Source organism: Oncorhynchus clarkii, chromosome 12 (assembly GCF_045791955.1).
Source record: "Oncorhynchus clarkii lewisi isolate Uvic-CL-2024 chromosome 12, UVic_Ocla_1.0, whole genome shotgun sequence".
Classification (NCBI taxonomy): Eukaryota; Metazoa; Chordata; class Actinopteri; order Salmoniformes; family Salmonidae; genus Oncorhynchus; species Oncorhynchus clarkii.
In genome coordinates this window covers 6,695,937-6,719,307 of record NC_092158.1, presented here as the reverse complement: position 1 = coordinate 6,719,307, position 23,371 = coordinate 6,695,937, and the positions used below count along the sequence as shown (strand labels likewise).

The 23,371-nt window shown below is 42.5% G+C and overlaps 2 protein-coding genes across 4 annotated transcripts in view; one reads left to right on the top strand and one right to left on the bottom strand.

Annotated features, from left to right (window-relative positions):
* LOC139422664 (methyl-CpG-binding domain protein 2-like) overlaps positions 1 to 23,371 on the top strand; it is a 272,964-nt gene that overhangs the window by 66,594 nt on the left and 182,999 nt on the right. The window lies entirely within an intron of this gene.
* The window catches only part of LOC139422663 (glucagon receptor-like), a 100,380-nt gene that overhangs the window by 10,518 nt on the left and 66,491 nt on the right, over positions 1 to 23,371 (bottom strand). The gene's annotated exons all lie outside the window — the stretch shown is intronic.

Genomic DNA, 23,371 nt, shown 5'->3' with positions numbered 1-23,371 from the left:
GTAGGAGATACCCTTCAACACTGTCTTCCTGTTTAAGGTCAGTGGTAGGAGATACCCTTCAACACTGTCTACATGTTTAAGGTCAGTGGTAGGAGATACACTTTAACACTGTCTACATGTTTAAGGTCAGTGGTAGGAGATACACTTCAACACTGTCTTCATGTTTAAGGTCAGTGGTAGGAGATACCCTTCGACACTGTCTTCATGTTTAAGGTCAGGGTCGGTGGTAGGAGATACCCTTCAACACTGTCTACATGTTTAAGGTCAGTGGTAGGAGATACCCTTCAACACTGTCTTCATGTTTAAGGTCAGTGGTAGGAGATACCATTCAACACTGTCTACATGTTTAAGGTCAGTGGTAGGAGATACCATTCAACACTGTCTACATGTTTAAGGTCAGTGGTAGGAGATACCATTCAACACTGTCTTCATGTTTAAGGTCAGTGGTAGGAGATACCCTTCAACACTGTCTTCATGTTTAAGGTCAGTGTCAGTGGTAGGAGATAGCCTTCAACACTGTCTTCATGTTTAAGGTCAGGGTCAGTGGTAGGAGATACACTTCAACACTGTCTTCATGTTTAAGGTCAGTGGTAGGAGATACCCTTCAACACTGTCTACATGTTTAAGGTCAGTGTCAGTGGTAGGAGATACCCTTCAACACTGTCTACATGTTTAAGGTCAGTGGTAGGAGATACCCTTCGACACTGTCTTCATGTTTAAGGTCAGTGGTAGGAGATACCCTTCAACACTGTCTTCATGTTTAAGGTCAGTGGTAGGAGATACCCTTCAACACTGTCTACATGTTTAAGGTCAGTGGTAGGAGATACCCTTCAACACTGTCTACATGTTTAAGGTCAGTGGTAGGAGATACCCTTCAACACTGTCTACATGTTTAAGGTCAGTGTCAGTGGTAGGAGATACCCTTCAACACTGTCTACATGTTTAAGGTCAGTGGTAGGAGATACCCTTCAACACTGTCTACATGTTTAAGGTCAGTGGTAGGAGATACCCTTCAACACTGTCTACATGTTTAAGGTCAGGTTCAGTGGTAGGAGATACCCTTCAACACTGTCTTCCTGTTTAAGGTCAGTGGTAGGAGATACCCTTCAACACTGTCTTCATGTTTAAGGTCAGTGGTAGGAGATACACTTCAACACTGTCTTCATGTTTAAGGTCAGTGGTAGGAGATACCCTTCAACACTGTCTTCATGTTTAAGGTCAGTGGTAGGAGATACCCTTCAACACTGTCTACATGTTTAAGGTCAGTGGTAGGAGATACCCTTCAACACTGTCTTCATGTTTAAGGTCAGTGGTAGGAGATACCCTTCAACACTGTCTTCATGTTTAAGGTCAGTGGTAGGAGATACCCTTCAACACTGTCTACATGTTTAAGGTCAGTTGTAGGAGATACCCTTCAACACTGTCTACATGTTTAAGGTCAGGGTCAGTGGTAGGAGATACACTTCAACACTGTCTTCATGTTTAAGGTCAGTGGTAGGAGATACCCTTCAAATCTGTCTACATGTTTAAGGTCAGTGGTAGGAGATACCCTTCAAATCTGTCTACATGTTTAAGGTCAGTGGTAGGAGATACCCTTCAACACTGTCTTCATGTTTAAGGTCAGGGTCGGTGGTAGGAGATACCCTTCAACACTGTCTACATGTTTAAGGTCAGTGGTAGGAGATACCCTTCAACACTGTCTACATGTTTAAGGTCAGGGTCAGTGGTAGGAGATACCCTTCAACACTGTCTACATGTTTAAGGTCAGGGTCAGTGGTAGGAGATACCCTTCAACACTGTCTACATGTTTAAGGTCAGTGTCAGTGGTAGGAGATACCCTTCAACACTGTCTTCATGTTTAAGGTCAGTGGTAGGAGATACCCTTCAACACTGTCTACATGTTTAAGGTCAGTGGTAGGAGATACCCTTCAACACTGTCTTCATGTTTAAGGTCAGTGGTAGGAGATACCCTTCAACACTGTCTTCCTGTTTAAGGTCAGGGTCAGTGGGAGGAGATACCAGGTCAGGGTCAATGATAGGAGATACCAGGTCAGGGTCAGTGCTAGGAGATACCAGGTCAGGGTCAGTGGTAGGAGATACCAGGTCAGGGTCAGTGGTAGGAGATACCAGGTCAGGGTCAGTGGTAGGAGATACCAGGTCAGGGTCAGTGGTAGGAGATACCAGGTCAGGGTCAGTGGTAGGAGATACCAGGTCAGGGTCAGTGGTAGAAGATACCAGGTCAGGGTCAGTGATAGGAGATACCAGGTCAGGGTCAGTGGTAGGAGATACCAGGTCAGGGTCAGTGGTAGGAGATACCAGGTCAGGGTCATTGATAGGAGATACCAGGTCAGGGTCAGTGGTAGGAGATACCAGGTCAGGGTCAGTGTTAGGAGATACCAGGTCAGGGTCAGTGGTAGGAGATACCAGGTCAGGGTCAGTGTTAGGAGATACCAGGTCAGGGTCAGTGATAGGAGATACCAGGTCAGGGTCAGTGGTAGGAGATACCAGGTCAGGGTCAGTGTTAGGAGATACCAGGTCAGGGTCAGTGATAGGAGATACCAGGTCAGGGTCAGTGGTAGGAGATACCAGGTCAGGGTCAGTGTTAGGAGATACCAGGTCAGGGTCAGTGATAGGAGATACCAGGTCAGGGTCAGTGGTAGGAGATACCAGGTCACGGTTAGTGATAGTCGAGCAGGACATCAAATGAAATCACCCAAATGGAGACTTAGGAGGACAGACACGAATCAACTGTGTTTTGTATGATTCGTTTAACTGAATGAACAAACGGTGGTGTATATATATATATATATATATATATATAATGCTAGTTTCTGTGTGTTTCATGTAAGTGTTTTTCCAACCTTACGTTGTGTTGTTATGTAAACAAATACAACTAAACTAAAACTAAAAGTTGAATGCCAACAGCACTGTAATCTCTGAACGATGGGAGTCTATACAGTCCTTCATGTCCTTCCAAAACCCGATCACACTGTAATCTCTGAACGATGGGAGTCTATACAGTCCTTCATGTCCTTCCAAAACCCGATCACACTGTAATCTCTGAACGATGGGAGTCTATACAGTCCTTCATGTCCTTCCAAAACCTGATCACACTGTAATCTCTGAACGATGGGAGTCTATACAGTCCTTCATGTCCTTCCAAAACCCGATCACACTGTAATCTCTGAACGATGGGAGTCTATACAGTCCTTCATGTCCTTCCAAAACCCGATCACACTGTAATCTCTGAACGATGGGAGTCTATACAGTCCTTCATGTACTTCCAATATCCGTTCACACTGTAATCTCTGAACGATGGGAGTCTATACAGTCCTTCATGTCCTTCCAAAACCCGATCACACTGTAATCTCTGAACGATGGGAGTCTATACAGTCCTTCATGTCCTTCCAAAACCCGATCACACTGTAATCTCTGAACGATGGGAGTCTATACAGTCCTTCATGTCCTTCCAAAACCCGATCACACTGTAATCTCTGAACGATGGGAGTCTATACAGTCCTTCATGTCCTTCCAAAACCCGATCACACTGTCTTCATGTGTGATAGAGCAGGTACCTCACTATGGAATATTGTATGAGTGGGAGGCGAAATGACACTGCTTTACATACAGTACCAGTCAAACGTTTGGAAACACCGACTCATTCAAGGGTTTTTCTTCATTTTTTCAATATTTTTTTGGTTTGTTATTTCATCGTTTTGATGTCTTCATTATTATTCTACAATGTAGAAAATAGTACAAATAAAGACAAATCCCTGGAATGAGTAGGTGTGTCCATACTGTCTAAACCGACTGGGGACTATAGATACATGACTGGAATGAGTAGGTGTGTCCATACTGTCTAAACTGACTGGGGACTATAGATACATGACTGGAATGAGTAGGTGTGTCCATACTGTCTAAACTGGGACTATAGATACATGACTGGAATGAGTAGGTGTGTCCATACTGTCTAAACTGACTGGGACTATAGATACATGACTGGAATGAGTAGGTGTGTCTATACTGTCTAGACTGACTGGGACTATAGAGACATGACTGGAATGAGTAGGTGTGTCTATACTGTCTAGACTGACTGGGACTATAGAGACATGACTGGAATGAGTAGGTGTGTCTATACTGTCTAGACTGACTGGGACTATAGAGACATGACTGGAATGAGTAGGTGTGTCTATACTGTCTAGACTGACTGGGACTATAGAGACATGACTGGAATGAGTAGGTGTGTCTATACTGTCTAAACTGACTGGGACTATAGATACATGACTGGAATGAGTAGGTGTGTCTATACTGTCTAGACTGACTGGGACTATAGAGACATGACTGGAATGAGTAGGTGTGTCTATACTGTCTATACTGACTGGGACTATAGATACATGACTGGAATGAGTAGGTGTGTCTATACTGTCTATACTGACTGGGACTATAGAGACATGACTGGAATGAGTAGGTGTCTATACTGTCTATACTGACTGGGACTATAGATACATGACTGGAATGAGTAGGTGTGTCCATACTGTCTAAACTGACTGGGACTATAGATACATGACTGGAATGAGTAGGTGTGTCTATACTGTCTATACTGACTGGGACTATAGATACATGACTGGAATGAGTAGGTGTGTCTATACTGTCTAAACTGACTGGGGACTATAGATACATGACTGGAATGAGTAGGTGTGTCTATACTGTCTATACTGACTGGGACTATAGAGACATGACTGGAATGAGTAGGTGTGTCTATACTGTCTAAACTGACTGGGACTATAGAGACATGACTGGAATGAGTAGGTGTGTCCATACTGTCTAAACTGACTGGGACTATAGATACATGACTGGAATGAGTAGGTGTGTCTATACTGTCTAAACTGACTGGGACTATAGAGACATGACTGGAATGAGTAGGTGTGTCCATACTGTCTAGACTGACTGGGACTATAGAGACATGACTGGAATGAGTAGGTGTGTCTATACTGTCTAGACTGACTGGGACTATAGAGACATGACTGGAATGAGTAGGTGTGTCTATACTGTCTAGACTGACTGGGACTATAGAGACATGACTGGAATGAGTAGGTGTGTCTATACTGTCTAGACTGACTGGGACTATAGATACATGACTGGAATGAGTAGGTGTGTCTATACTGTCTAGACTGACTGGGACTATAGAGACATGACTGGAATGAGTAGGTGTGTCTATACTGTCTAGACTGACTGGGACTATAGAGACATGACTGGAATGAGTAGGTGTGTCTATACTGTCTAGACTGACTGGGACTCTAGAGACATGACTGGAATGAGTAGGTGTGTCTATACTGTCTAAACTGACTGGGACTATAGATACATGACTGGAATGAGTAGGTGTGTCTATACTGTCTAGACTGACTGGGACTATAGAGACATGACTGGAATGAGTAGGTGTGTCTATACTGTCTATACTGACTGGGACTATAGATACATGACTGGAATGAGTAGGTGTGTCTATACTGTCTATACTGACTGGGACTATAGAGACATGACTGGAATGAGTAGGTGTGTCCATACTGTCTATACTGACTGGGACTATAGAGACATGACTGGAATGAGTAGGTGTGTCCATACTGTCTATACTGACTGGGACTATAGAGACATGACTGGAATGAGTAGGTGTGTCCATACTGTCTATACTGACTGGGACTATAGAGACATGACTGGAATGAGTAGGTGTGTCCATACTGTCTAAACTGACTGGGACTATAGATACATGACTGGAATGAGTAGGTGTGTCCATACTGTCTAAACTGACTGGGGACTATAGAGACATGACTGGAATGAGTAGGTGTGTCCATACTGTCTAAACTGACTGGGACTATAGAGACATGACTGGAATGAGTAGGTGTGTCCATACTGTCTAAACTGACTGGGACTATAGATACATGACTGGAATGAGTAGGTGTGTCCATACTGTCTAAACTGACTGGGGACTATAGAGACATGACTGGAATGAGTAGGTGTGTCCATACTGTCTAAACTGACTGGGACTATAGATACATGACTGGAATGAGTAGGTGTGTCCATACTGTCTAAACTGACTGGGACTATAGAGACATGACTGGAATGAGTAGGTGTGTCCATACTGTCTAAACTGACTGGGACTATAGATACATGACTGGAATGAGTAGGTGTGTCCATACTGTCTAAACTGACTGGGGACTATAGAGACATGACTGGAATGAGTAGGTGTGTCTATACTGTCTAAACTGGGACTATAGATATATGACTGGAATGAGTAGGTGTGTCCATACTGTCTAAACTGATTAATCTATAGAGACATGACTGGAATGAGTAGGTGTGTCCATACTGACTGGGACTATAGAGACATGACTGGAATGAGTAGGTGTGTCCATACTGTCTAAACTGACTGGGACTATAGAGACATGACTGGAATGAGTAGGTGTGTCTATACTGTCTAAACTGACTGGGACTATAGATACATGACTGGAATGAGTAGGTGTGTCCATACTGTCTAAACTGACTGGGACTATAGATACATGACTGGAATGAGTAGGTGTGTCCATACTGACTGGGACTATAGATACATGACTGGAATGAGTAGGTGTGTCCATACTGTCTAAACTGACTGGGACTATAGAGACATGACTGGAATGAGTAGGTGTGTCTATACTGTCTAAACTGTCTGGGACTATAGATACATGACTGGAATGAGTAGGTGTGTCTAAACTGTCTAAACTGGGACTATAGATACATGACTGGAATGAGTAGGTGTGTCCATACTGTCTAAACTGGGACTATAGATACATGACTGGAATGAGTAGGTGTGTCCATACTGTCTAAACTGACTGGGACTATAGATACATGACTGGAATGAGTAGGTGTGTCTATACTGTCTATACTGTCTGGGACTATAGAGACATGACTGGAATGAGTAGGTGTGTCCATACTGTCTAAACTGACTGGGACTATAGATAAATGACTGGAATGAGTAGGTGTGTCCATACTGTCTAAACTGGGACTATAGATACATGACTGGAATGAGTAGGTGTGTCCATACTGTCTAAACTGGGACTATAGATACATGACTGGAATGAGTAGGTGTGTCTATACTGTCTGGGACTATAGATACATGACTGGAATGAGCAGGTGTGTCCATACTGACTGGGACTATAGAGACATGACTGGAATGAGTAGGTGTGTCCATACTGTCTAAACTGACTGGGACTATAGATACATGACTGGAATGAGTAGGTTTGTCTATACTGTCTAAACTGACTGGGACTATAGATACATGACTGGAATGAGTAGGTGTGTCTATACTGTCTAAACTGACTGGGACTATAGATACATGACCGGAATGAATAGGTGTGTCTATACTGTCTAAACTGACTGGGACTATAGATACATGACTGGAATGAGTAGGTGTGTCCATACTGTCTATACTGGGACTATAGATACATGACTGGAATGAGTAGGTGTGTCCATACTGTCTGGGACTATAGAGACATGACTGGAATGAGTAGGTGTGTCCATACTGTCTGGGACTATAGAGACACGACTGGAATGAGTAGGTGTGTCCATACTGTCTGGGACTATAGATACATGACTGGAATGAGTAGGTGTGTTCATACTGACTGGGGACTATAGATACATGACTGGAATGAGTAGGTGTGTCCATACTGTCTATACTGACTGGGACTATAGATACATGACTGGAATGAGTAGGTGTGTCCATACTGTCTAAACTGGGACTATAGAGACATGACTGGAATGAGTAGGTGTGTCCATACTGTCTGGGACTATAGAGACATGACTGGAATGAGTAGGTGTGTCCATACTGTCTGGGACTATAGAGACATGACTGGAATGAGTAGGTGTGTCCATACTGTCTAAACTGACTGGGACTATAGATACATGACTGGAATGAGTAGGTGTGTCCATACTGTCTAAACTGGAACTATAGATACATGACTGGGATGAGTAGGTGTGTCCATACTGTCTAAACTGACTAATCTATAGAGACATGACTGGAATGAGTAGGTGTGTCCATACTGTCTAAACTGACTAATCTATAGAGACATGACTGGAATGAGTAGGTGTGTCCATACTGTCTAAACTGACTAATCTATAGAGACATGACTGGAATGAGTAGGTGTGTCCATACTGTCTAAACTGACTGGGACTATAGATACATGACTGGAATGAGTAGGTGTGTCTAAACTGTCTAAACTGGGACTATAGAGACATGACTGGAATGAGTAGGTGTGTCCATACTGACTGGGACTATAGATACATGACTGGAATGTGTAGGTGTGTCTAAACTGTCTAAACTGGGACTATAGATACATGACTGGAATGAGTAGGTGTGTCCATACTGACTGGGACTATAGATACATGACTGGAATGAGTAGGTGTGTCCATACTGTCTAAACTGGGACTATAGATACATGACTGGAATGAGTAGGTGTGTCCATACTGTCTATACTGTCTGGGACTATAGAGACATGACTGGAATGAGTAGGTGTGTCCATACTGTCTATACTGGGACTATAGATACATGACTGGAATGAGTAGGTGTGTCTATACTGTCCGGGACTATAGAGACATGACTGGAATGAGTAGGTGTGTCCATACTGTCTAAACTGACTGGGACTATAGATACATGACTGGAATGAGTAGGTGTGTCCATACTGACTGGGACTATAGATACATGACTGGAATGAGTAGGTGTGTCCATACTGTCTAAACTGGGACTATAGATACATGACTGGAATGAGTCGGTGTGTCCATACTGACTGGGACTATAGATACATGACTGGAATGAGTAGGTGTGTCTAAACTGTCTAAACTGGGACTATAGATACATGACTGGAATGAGTAGGTGTGTCCATACTGTCCGGGACTATAGAGACATGACTGGAATGAGTAGGTGTGTCCATACTGTCTAAACTGGGACTATAGATACATGACTAGAATGAGTAGGTGTGTCCATACTGTCTAAACTGGGACTATAGATACATGACTGGAATGAGTAGGTGTGTCCATACTGTCTAAACTGGGACTATAGATACATGACTGGAATGAGTAGGTGTGTCCATACTGTCTATACTGACTGGGACTATAGATACATGACTGGAATGAGTAGGTGTGTCCATACTGTCTGGGACTATAGATACATGACTGGAATGAGTCGGTGTGTCCATACTGTCTAAATTGGGACTATAGAGACATGACTGGAATGAGTAGGTGTGTCCATACTGTCCGGGACTATAGAGACATGACTGGAATGAGTAGGTGTGTCCATACTGTCTGGGACTATAGAGACATGACTGGAATGAGTAGGTGTGTCCATACTGTCTAAACTGGGACTATAGATACATGACTGGAATGAGTAGGTGTGTCTATACTGTCTAAACTGGGACTATAGATACATGACTGGAATGAGTAGGTGTGTCTATACTGTCTAAACTGGGACTATAGATACATGACTGGAATGAGTAGGTGTGTCCATACTGTCTAAACTGGGACTATAGAGACATGACTGGAATGAGTAGGTGTGTCCATACTGTCTATACTGACTGGGACTATAGATACATGACTGGAATGAGTAGGTGTGTCCATACTGTCTAAACTGGGACTATAGATACATGACTGGAATGAGTAGGTGTGTCTATACTGTCTAAACTGACTGGGACTATAGAGACATGACTGGAATGAGTAGGTGTGTCCATACTGTCTAAACTGGGACTATAGAGACATGACTGGAATGAGTAGGTGTGTCTATACTGTCTAAACTGGGACTATAGATACATGACTGGAATGAGTAGGTGTGTCCATACTGTCTAAACTGACTGGGACTATAGATACATGACTGGAATGAGTAGGTGTGTCCATACTGACTGGGACTATAGATACATGACTGGAATGAGTAGGTGTGTCCATACTGACTAAACTGACTGGGACTATAGATACATGACTGGAATGAGTAGGTGTGTCCATACTGTCTAAACTGACTGGGACTATAGAGACATGACTGGAATGAGTAGGTGTGTCTATATTGTCTAAACTGACTGGGACTATAGATACATGACTGGAATGAGTAGGTGTGTCCATACTGACTGGGACTATAGAGACATGACTGGAATGAGTAGGTGTGTCCATACTGACTGGGACTATAGATACATGACTGGAATGAGTAGGTGTGTCCATACTGTCTAAACTGACTGGGACTATAGATACATGACTGGAATGAGTAGGTGTGTCCATACTGTCTATACTGGGACTATAGATACATGACTGGAATGAGTAGGTGTGTCTATACTGTCTAAACTGACTGGGACTATAGATACATGACTGGAATGAGTAGGTGTGTCCATACTGTCTAAACTGGGACTATAGAGACATGACTGGAATGAGTAGGTGTGTCTATACTGTCTAGACTGACTGGGACTATAGAGACATGACTGGAATGAGTAGGTGTGTCTATACTGTCTAGACTGACTGGGACTATAGAGACATGACTGGAATGAGTAGGTGTGTCTATACTGTCTAAACTGACTGGGACTATAGATACATGACTGGAATGAGTAGGTGTGTCTATACTGTCTAGACTGACTGGGACTATAGAGACGTGACTGGAATGAGTAGGTGTGTCTATACTGTCTATACTGACTGGGACTATAGATACATGACTGGAATGAGTAGGTGTGTCTATACTGTCTATACTGACTGGGACTATAGATACATGACTGGAATGAGTAGGTGTGTCCATACTGTCTATACTGACTGGGACTATAGAGACATGACTGGAATGAGTAGGTGTGTCTATACTGTCTAGACTGACTGGGACTATAGATACATGACTGGAATGAGTAGGTGTGTCTATACTGTCTATACTGACTGGGACTATAGAGACATGACTGGAATGAGTAGGTGTGTCCATACTGTCTAAACTGACTTGTACTATAGATACATGACTGGAATGAGTAGGTGTGTCCATACTGTCTAAACTGACTGGGGACTATAGAGACATGACTGGAATGAGTAGGTGTGTCTATACTGTCTAGACTGACTGGGACTATAGAGACATGACTGGAATGAGTAGGTGTGTCCATACTGTCTAAACTGACTGGGACTATAGATACATGACTGGAATGAGTAGGTGTGTCCATACTGTCTAAACTGACTGGGGACTATAGAGACATGACTGGAATGAGTAGGTGTGTCCATACTGTCTAAACTGACTGGGACTATAGATACATGACTGGAATGAGTAGGTGTGTCCATACTGTCTAAACTGACTGGGACTATAGAGACATGACTGGAATGAGTAGGTGTGTCTATACTGTCTAAACTGACTGGGACTATAGATACATGACTGGAATGAGTAGGTGTGTCTATACTGTCTAAACTGGGACTATAGATATATGACTGGAATGAGTAGGTGTGTCCATACTGTCTAAACTGATTAATCTATAGAGACATGACTGGAATGAGTAGGTGTGTCCATACTGACTGGGACTATAGAGACATGACTGAAATGAGTAGGTGTGTCCATACTGTCTAAACTGACTGGGACTATAGAGACATGACTGGAATGAGTAGGTGTGTCTATACTGTCTAAACTGACTGGGACTATAGATACATGACTGGAATGAGTAGGTGTGTCCATACTGTCTAAACTGACTGGGACTATAGATACATGACTGGAATGAGTAGGTGTGTCCATACTGACTGGGACTATAGATACATGACTGGAATGAGTAGGTGTGTCCATACTGTCTAAACTGACTGGGACTATAGAGACATGACTGGAATGAGTAGGTGTGTCTATACTGTCTAAACTGACTGGGACTATAGATACATGACTGGAATGAGTAGGTGTGTCTAAACTGTCTAAACTGGGACTATAGATACATGACTGGAATGAGTAGGTGTGTCCATACTGTCTAAACTGGGACTATAGATACATGACTGGAATGAGTAGGTGTGTCCATACTGTCTAAACTGGGACTATAGATACATGACTGGAATGAGTAGGTGTGTCCATACTGTCTAAACTGGGACTATAGAGACATGACTGGAATGAGTAGGTGTGTCCATACTGTCTAAACTGGGACTATAGATACATGACTGGAATGAGTAGGTGTGTCCATACTGTCTAAACTGGGACTATAGATACATGACTGGAATGAGTAGGTGTGTCCATACTGTCTAAACTGGGACTATAGAGACATGACTGGAATGAGTAGGTGTGTCTATACTGTCTAAACTGGGACTATAGATACATGACTGGAATGAGTAGGTGTGTCCATACTGTCTAAACTGGGACTATAGAGACATGACTGGAATGAGTAGGTGTGTCAATACTGTCTAAACTGTCTGGGACTATAGATACATGACTGGAATGAGTAGGTGTGTCCATACTGTCTATACTGACTGGGACTATAGAGACATGACTGGAATGAGTAGGTGTGTCCATACTGTCTATACTGACTGGGACTATAGATACATGACTGGAATGAGTAGGTGTGTCCATACTGTCTATACTGACTGGGACTATAGATACATGACTGGAATGAGTAGGTGTGTCCATACTGTCTAAACTGGGACTATAGATACATGACTGGAATGAGTAGGTGTGTCTATACTGACTGGGACTATAGATACATGACTGGAATGAGTAGGTGTGTCCATACTGTCTATACTGACTGGGACTATAGATACATGACTGGAATGAGTAGGTGTGTCCATACTGTCTATACTGGGACTATAGAGACATGACTGGAATGAGTAGGTGTGTCTATACTGTCTATACTGGGACTATAGAGACATGACTGGAATGAGTAGGTGTGTCTATACTGTCTAAACTGACTGGGACTATAGATACATGACTGGAATGAGTAGGTGTGTCCATACTGTCTAAACTGACTGGGACTATAGAGACATGACTGGAATGAGTAGGTGTGTCCATACTGTCTAAACTGACTGGGACTATAGAGACATGACTGGAATGAGTAGGTGTGTCTATACTGTCTGGGACTATAGATACATGACTGGAATGAGTAGGTGTGTCCATACTGTCTAAACTGGGACTATAGAGACATGACTGGAATGAGTAGGTGTGTCCATACTGTCTAAACTGACTGGGACTATAGATACATGACTGGAATGAGTAGGTGTGTCTATACTGTCTAAACTGGGACTATAGAGACATGACTGGAATGAGTAGGTGTGTCCATACTGTCTAAACTTTGACTATAGAGACATGACTGGAATGAGTAGGTGTGTCCATACTGACTGGGACTATAGATACATGACTGGAATGAGTAGGTGTGTCCATACTGTCTAAACTGACTGGGACTATAGAGACATGACTGGAATGAGTAGGTGTGTCTATACTGTCTATACTGTCTGGGACTATAGATACATGACTGGAATGAGTAGGTGTGTCTATACTGTCTAAACTGGGACTATAGATACATGACTGGAATGAGTAGGTGTGTCTATACTGTCTAAACTGACTGGGACTATAGATACATGACTGGAATGAGTAGGTGTGTCTATACTGTCTAAACTGGGACTATAGATACATGACTGGAATGAGTAGGTGTGTCTAAACTGTCTAAACTGGGACTATAGATACATGACTGGAATGAGTAGGTGTGTCCATACTGTCTAAACTGGGACTATAGATACATGACTGGAATGAGTAGGTGTGTCCATACTGTCTAAACTGACTGGGACTATAGATACATGACTGGAATGAGTAGGTGTGTCTATACTGTCTATACTGTCTGGGACTATAGAGACATGACTGGAATGAGTAGGTGTGTCCATACTGTCTAAACTGACTGGGACTATAGATATATGACTGGAATGAGTAGGTGTGTCCATACTGTCTAAACTGGGACTATAGATACATGACTGGAATGAGTAGGTGTGTCCATACTGTCTAAACTGGGACTATAGATACATGACTGGAATGAGTAGGTGTGTCCATACTGTCTAAACTGGGACTATAGAGACATGACTGGAATGAGTAGGTGTGTCCATACTGTCTAAACTGGGACTATAGATACATGACTGGAATGAGTAGGTGTGTCCATACTGTCTAAACTGGGACTATAGATACATGACTGGAATGAGTAGGTGTGTCCATACTGTCTAAACTGGGACTATAGAGACATGACTGGAATGAGTAGGTGTGTCTATACTGTCTAAACTGGGACTATTGATACATGACTGGAATGAGTAGGTGTGTCCATACTGTCTAAACTGGGACTATAGAGACATGACTGGAATGAGTAGGTGTGTCCATACTGTCTAAACTGTCTGGGACTATAGATACATGACTGGAATGAGTAGGTGTGTCCATACTGTCTAAACTGACTGGGACTATAGATACATGACTGGAATGAGTAGGTGTGTCCATACTGTCTATACTGACTGGGACTATAGAGACATGACTGGAATGAGTAGGTGTGTCCATACTGTCTATACTGACTGGGACTATAGATACATGACTGGAATGAGTAGGTGTGTCCATACTGTCTATACTGACTGGGACTATAGATACATGACTGGAATGAGTAGGTGTGTCCATACTGTCTAAACTGGGACTATAGATACATGACTGGAATGAGTAGGTGTGTCTATACTGACTGGGACTATAGATACATGACTGGAATGAGTAGGTGTGTCCATACTGTCTATACTGACTGGGACTATAGATACATGACTGGAATGAGTAGGTGTGTCCATACTGTCTATACTGGGACTATAGAGACATGACTGGAATGAGTAGGTGTGTCTATACTGTCTAAACTGGGACTATTGATACATGACTGGAATGAGTAGGTGTGTCCATACTGTCTAAACTGGGACTATAGAGACATGACTGGAATGAGTAGGTGTGTCCATACTGTCTAAACTGTCTGGGACTATAGATACATGACTGGAATGAGTAGGTGTGTCCATACTGTCTAAACTGACTGGGACTATAGATACATGACTGGAATGAGTAGGTGTGTCCATACTGTCTATACTGACTGGGACTATAGAGACATGACTGGAATGAGTAGGTGTGTCCATACTGTCTATACTGACTGGGACTATAGATACATGACTGGAATGAGTAGGTGTGTCCATACTGTCTATACTGACTGGGACTATAGATACATGACTGGAATGAGTAGGTGTGTCCATACTGTCTAAACTGGGACTATAGATACATGACTGGAATGAGTAGGTGTGTCTATACTGACTGGGACTATAGATACATGACTGGAATGAGTAGGTGTGTCCATACTGTCTATACTGACTGGGACTATAGATACATGACTGGAATGAGTAGGTGTGTCCATACTGTCTATACTGGGACTATAGAGACATGACTGGAATGAGTAGGTGTGTCTATACTGTCTATACTGGGACTATAGAGACATGACTGGAATGAGTAGGTGTGTCTATACTGTCTAAACTGACTGGGACTATAGATACATGACTGGAATGAGTAGGTGTGTCCATACTGTCTAAACTGACTGGGACTATAGAGACATGACTGGAATGAGTAGGTCTGTCCATACTGTCTAAACTGACTGGGACTATAGACACATGACTGGAATGAGTAGGTGTGTCTATACTGTCTGGGACTATAGATACATGACTGGAATGAGTAGGTGTGTCCATACTGTCTAAACTGGGACTATAGATACATGACTGGAATGAGTAGGTGTGTCCATACTGTCTAAACTGGGACTATAGAGACATGACTGGAATGAGTAGGTGTGTCCATACTGTCTAAACTGTCTGGGACTATAGATACATGACTGGAATGAGTAGGTGTGTCCATACTGTCTATACTGACTGGGACTATAGATACATGACTGGAATGAGTAGGTGTGTCTATACTGTCTATACTGGGACTATAGAGACATGACTGGAATGAGTAGGTGTGTCTATACTGTCTAAACTGACTGGGACTATAGATACATGACTGGAATGAGTAGGTGTGTCCATACTGTCTAAACTGACTGGGACTATAGAGACATGACTGGAATGAGTAGGTGTGTCCATACTGTCTAAACTGACTGGGACTATAGAGACATGACTGGAATGAGTAGGTGTGTCTATACTGTCTGGGACTATAGATACATGACTGGAATGAGTAGGTGTGTCCATACTGTCTAAACTGGGACTATAGAGACATGACTGGAATGAGTAGGTGTGTCCATACTGTCTAAACTGACTGGGACTATAGATACATGACTGGAATGAGTAGGTGTGTCTATACTGTCTAAACTGGGACTATAGATACATGACTGGAATGAGTAGGTGTGTCCATACTGTCTAAACTTTGACTATAGAGACATGACTGGAATGAGTAGGTGTGTCCATACTGACTGGGACTATAGATACATGACTGGAATGAGTAGGTGTGTCCATACTGTCTAAACTGACTGGGACTATAGAGATATGACTGGAATGAGTAGGTGTGTCTATACTGTCTATACTGTCTGGGACTATAGATACATGACTGGAATGAGTAGGTGTGTCTATACTGTCTAAACTGGGACTATAGATACATGACTGGAATGAGTAGGTGTGTCTATACTGTCTAAACTGACTGGGACTATAGATACATGACTGGAATGAGTAGGTGTGTCTATACTGTCTAAACTGGGACTATAGATACATGACTGGAATGAGTAGGTGTGTCTAAACTGTCTAAACTGGGACTATAGATACATGACTGGAATGAGTAGGTGTGTCCATACTGTCTAAACTGGGACTATAGATACATGACTGGAATGAGTAGGTGTGTCCATACTGTCTAAACTGACTGGGACTATAGATACATGACTGGAATGAGTAGGTGTGTCCATACTGTCTAAACTGGGACTATAGATACATGACTGGAATGAGTAGGTGTCTCTATACTGTCTATACTGACTGGGACTATAGAGACATGACTGGAATGAGTAGGTGTGTCCATACTGTCTAAACTGACTGGGACTATAGATATATGACTGGAATGAGTAGGTGTGTCCATACTGTCTAAACTGGGACTATAGATACATGACTGGAATGAGTAGGTGTGTCCATACTGTCTAAACTGGGACTATAGATACATGACTGGAATGAGTAGGTGTGTCCATACTGTCTAAACTGGGACTATAGAGACATGACTGGAATGAGTAGGTGTGTCCATACTGTCTAAACTGGGACTATAGATACATGACTGGAATGAGTAGGTGTGTCCATACTGTCTAAACTGGGACTATAGATACATGACTGGAATGAGTAGGTGTGTCCATACTGTCTAAACTGGGACTATAGAGACATGACTGGAATGAGTAGGTGTGTCTATACTGTCTAAACTGGGACTATAGATAAATGACTGGAATGAGTAGGTGTGTCCATACTGTCTAAACTGGGACTATAGAGACATGACTGGAATGAGTAGGTGTGTCCATACTGTCTAAACTGTCTGGGACTATAGATACATGACTGGAATGAGTAGGTGTGTCCATACTGTCTAAACTGACTGGGACTATAGATACATGACTGGAATGAGTAGGTGTGTCCATACTGTCTATACTGACTGGGACTATAGAGACATGACTGGAATGAGTAGGTGTGTCCATACTGTCTATACTGACTGGGACTATAGATACATGACTGGAATGAGTAGGTGTGTCCATACTGTCTATACTGACTGGGACTATAGATACATGACTGGAATGAGTAGGTGTGTCCATACTGTCTAAACTGGGACTATAGATACATGACTGGAATGAGTAGGTGTGTCTATACTGACTGGGACTATAGATACATGACTGGAATGAGTAGGTGTGTCCATACTTTCTATACTGACTGGGACTATAGATACATGACTGGAATGAGTAGGTGTGTCCATACTGTCTATACTGGGACTATAGAGACATGACTGGAATGAGTAGGTGTGTCTATACTGTCTATACTGGGACTATAGAGACATGACTGGAATGAGTAGGTGTGTCTATACTGTCTAAACTGACTGGGACTATAGATACATGACTGGAATGAGTAGGTGTGTCCATACTGTCTAAACTGACTGGGACTATAGAGACATGACTGGAATGAGTAGGTGTGTCCATACTGTCTAAACTGACTGGGACTATAGAGACATGACTGGAATGAGTAGGTGTGTCTATACTGTCTGGGACTATAGATACATGACTGGAATGAGTAGGTGTGTCCATACTGTCTAAACTGGGACTATAGAGACATGACTGGAATGAGTAGGTGTGTCCATACTGTCTAAACTGACTGGGACTATAGATACATGACTGGAATGAGTAGGTGTGTCTATACTGTCTAAACTGGGACTATAGAGACATGACTGGAATGAGTAGGTGTGTCCATACTGTCTAAACTTTGACTATAGAGACATGACTGGAATGAGTAGGTGTGTCCATACTGACTGGGACTATAGATACATGACTGGAATGAGTAGGTGTGTCCATACTGTCTAAACTGACTGGGACTATAGAGACATGACTGGAATGAGTAGGTGTGTCTATACTGTCTATACTGTCTGGGACTATAGATACATGACTGGAATGAGTAGGTGTGTCTATACTGTCTAAACTGGGACTATAGATACATGACTGGAATGAGTAGGTGTGTCCATACTGTCTAAACTGGGACTATAGATACATGACTGGAATGAGTAGGTGTGTCTATACTGTCTGGGACTATAGATACATGACTGGAATGAGTAGGTGTGTCTATACTGTCTAAACTGGGACTATAGATACATGACTGGAATGAGTAGGTGTGTCCATACTGTCTAAACTGACTGGGGACTATAGAGACATGACTGGAATGAGTAGGTGTGTCCATACTGTCTGGGACTATAGATACATGACTGGAATGAGTAGGTGTGTCCATACTGTCTATACTGACTGGGGACTATAGATAAATGACTGGAATGAGTAGGTGTGTCCATACTGTCTGGGACTATAGATACATGATTGGAATGAGTAGGTGTGTCTATACTGTCTAAACTGACTGGGACTATAGATACATGACTGGAATGAGTAGGTGTGTCCATACTGACTGGGACTATAGAGACATGACTGGAATGAGTAGGTGTGTCCATACTGTCTAAACTGTCTGGGACTATAGAGACATGACTGGAATGAGTAGGTGTGTCCATACTGTCTAAACTGGGACTATAGATACATGACTGGAATGAGTAGGTGTGTCCATACTGTCTAAACTGGGACTATAGATACATGACTGGAATGAGTAGGTGTGTCTATACTGTCTGGGACTATAGAGACATGACTGGAATGAGTAGGTGTGTCCATACTGTCTAAACTGACTGGGACTATAGATACATGACTGGAATGAGTAGGTTTGTCTATACTGTCTAAACTGACTGGGACTATAGAGACATGACTGGAATGAGTAGGTGTGTCCATACTGTCTAAACTGACTGGGACTATAGATACATGACTGGAATGAGTAGGTGTGTCCATACTGTCTAAACTGACTAATCTATAGAGACATGACTGGAATGAGTAGGTGTGTCCATACTGTCTAAACTGGGACTATAGAGACATGACTGGAATGAGTAGGTGTGTCCATACTGTCTAAACTGACTGGGACTATAGATACATGACTGGAATGAGTAGGTGTGTCCATACTGTCTAAACTGGGACTATAGATACATGACTGGAATGAGTAGGTGTGTCCATACTGTCTAAACTGACTGGGACTATAGATACATGACTGGAATGAGTAGGTGTGTCCATACTGTCTAAACTGGGACTATAGAGACATGACTGGAATGAGTAGGTGTGTCCATACTGTCTAAACTGGGACTATAGATACATGACTGGAATGAGTAGGTGTGTCCATACTGTCTAAACTGTCTGGGACTATAGATACATGACTGGAATGAGTAGGTGTGTCTATACTGACTGGGACTATAGAGACATGACTGGAATGAGTAGGTGTGTCCATACTGTCTAAACTGTCTGGGACTATAGATACATGACTGGAATGAGTAGGTGTGTCTATACTGTCTAAACTGGGACTATAGATACATGACTGGAATGAGTAGGTGTGTCTAAACTGTCTAAACTGGGACTATAGATACATGACTGGAATGAGTAGGTGTGTCCATACTGTCTAAACTGGGACTATAGATACATGACTGGAATGAGTAGGTGTGTCCATACTGTCTAAACTGTCTGGGACTATAGATACATGACTGGAATGAGTAGGTGTGTCTATACTGACTGGGACTATAGAGACATGACTGGAATGAGTAGGTGTGTCCATACTGTCTAAACTGTCTGGGACTATAGATACATGACTGGAATGAGTAGGTGTGTCCATACTGTCTAAACTGGGACTATAGATACATGACTGGAATGAGTAGGTGTGTCTATACTGTCTAAACTGGGACTATAGATACATGAATGGAATGAGTAGGTGTGTCTAAACTGTCTAAACTGGGACTATAGATACATGACTGGAATGAGTAGGTGTGTCTATACTGTCTAAACTGACTGGGACTATAGAGACATGACTGGAATGAGTAGGTGTGTCTATACTGTCTAAACTGACTGGGACTATAGATACATGACTGGAATGAGTAGGTGTGTCTAAACTGTCTAAACTGGGACTATAGATACATGACTGGAATGAGTAGGTGTGTCTATACTGTCTAAACTGACTGGGACTATAGATACATGACTGGAATGAGTAGGTGTGTCTATACTGTCTAAACTGACTGGGACTATAGAGACATGACTGGAATGAGTAGGTGTGTCCATACTGAGTGGGACTGTAGAGACATGACTGGAATGAGTAGGTGTGTCTAAACTGTCTAAACTGGGACTATAGATACATGACTGGAATGAGTAGGTGTGTCTATACTGTCTGGGACTATAGAGACATGACTGGAATGAGTAGGTGTGTCTATACTGTCTAAACTGACTGGGACTATAGATACATGACTGGGATGAGTAGGTGTGTCCATACTGACTGGGACTATAGAGACATGACTGGAATGAGTAGGTGTGTCCACACTGTCTAAACTGGGACTATAGATACATGACTGGATAAGTAGGTGTGTCCATACTGTCTGGGACTATAGATACATGACTGGAATGAGTAGGTGTGTCCATACTGTCTAAACTGGTACTATAGATACATGACTGGAATGAGTAGGTGTGTCTATACTGTCTGGGACTATAGATACATGACTGGAATGAGTAGGTGTGTCCATACTGTCTGGGACTATAGATACATGACTGGAATGAGTAGGTGTGTCCATACTGTCTAAACTGACTGGGACTATAGATACATGACTGGAATGAGTAGGTGTGTCCATACTGTCTAAACTGGGACTATAGATACATGACTGGAATGAGTAGGTGTGTCCATACTGTCTAAACTGACTGGGACTATAGATACATGACTGGAATGAGTAGGTGTGTCCATACTGTCTAAACTGGGACTATAGATACATGACTGGAATGAGTAGGTGTGTCCATACTGTCTAAACTGGGACTATAGATACATGACTGGAATGAGTAGGTGTGTCCATACTGTCTGGGACTATAGATACATGACTGGAATGAGTAGGTGTGTCTATACTGTCTAAACTGACTGGGACTATAGATACATGACTGGAATGAGTAGGTGTGTCCATACTGTCTAAACTGGGACTATAGATACATGACTGGAATGAGTAGGTGTGTCCATACTGTCTAAACTGACTGGGACTATAGATACATGACTGGAATGAGTAGGTGTGTCCATACTGTCTAAACTGGGACTATAGATACATGACTGGAATGAGTAGGTGTGTCCATACTGTCTAAACTGGGACTATAGATACATGACTGGAATGAGTAGGTGTGTCCATACTGTCTGGGACTATAGATACATGACTGGAATGAGCAGGTGTGTCCATACTGACTGGGACTATAGAGACATGACTGGAATGAGTAGGTGTGTCCATACTGTCTAAACTGACTGGGACTATAGATACATGACTGGAATGAGTAGGTGTGTCTATACTGTCTAAACTGACTGGGACTATAGATACATGACTGGAATGAGTAGGTGTGTCTATACTGTCTAAACTGACTGGGACTATAGATACATGACCGGAATGAATAGGTGTGTCTATACTGTCTAAACTGACTGGGACTATAGATACATGACTGGAATGAGTAGGTGTGTCCATACTGTCTATACTGGGACTATAGATACATGACTGGAATGAGTAGGTGTGTCCATACTGTCTGGGACTATAGAGACATGACTGGAATGAGTAGGTGTGTCCATACTGTCTGGGACTATAGAGACACGACTGGAATGAGTAGGTGTGTCCATACTGTCTGGGACTATAGATACATGACTGGAATGAGTAGGTGTGTTCATACTGACTGGGGACTATAGATACATGACTGGAATGAGTAGGTGTGTCCATACTGTCTAAACTGGGACTATAGAGACATGACTGGAATGAGTAGGTGTGTCCATACTGTCTGGGACTATAGAGACATGACTGGAATGAGTAGGTGTGTCCATACTGTCTGGGACTATAGAGACATGACTGGAATGAGTAGGTGTGTCCATACTGTCTAAACTGACTGGGACTATAGATACATGACTGGAATGAGTAGGTGTGTCCATACTGTCTAAACTGGGACTATAGATACATGACTGGAATGAGTAGGTGTGTCCATACTGTCTAAACTGACTAATCTATAGAGACATGACTGGAATGAGTAGTCGTGTCCATACTGACTGGGACTATAGATACATGACTGGAATGAGTAGGTGTGTCTAAACTGTCTAAACTGGGACTATAGAGACATGACTGGAATGAGTAGGTGTGTCCATACTGACTGGGACTATAGATACATGACTGGAATGTGTAGGTGTGTCTAAACTGTCTAAACTGGGACTATAGATACATGACTGGAATGAGTAGGTGTGTCCATACTGACTGGGACTATAGATACATGACTGGAATGAGTAGGTGTGTCCATACTGTCTAAACTGGGACTATAGATACATGACTGGAATGAGTAGGTGTGTCCATACTGTCTATACTGTCTGGGACTATAGAGACATGACTGGAATGAGTAGGTGTGTCCATACTGTCTATACTGGGACTATAGATACATGACTGGAATGAGTAGGTGTGTCTATACTGTCCGGGACTATAGAGACATGACTGGAATGAGTAGGTGTGTCCATACTGTCTAAACTGACTGGGACTATAGATACATGACTGGAATGAGTAGGTGTGTCCATACTGACTGGGACTATAGATACATGA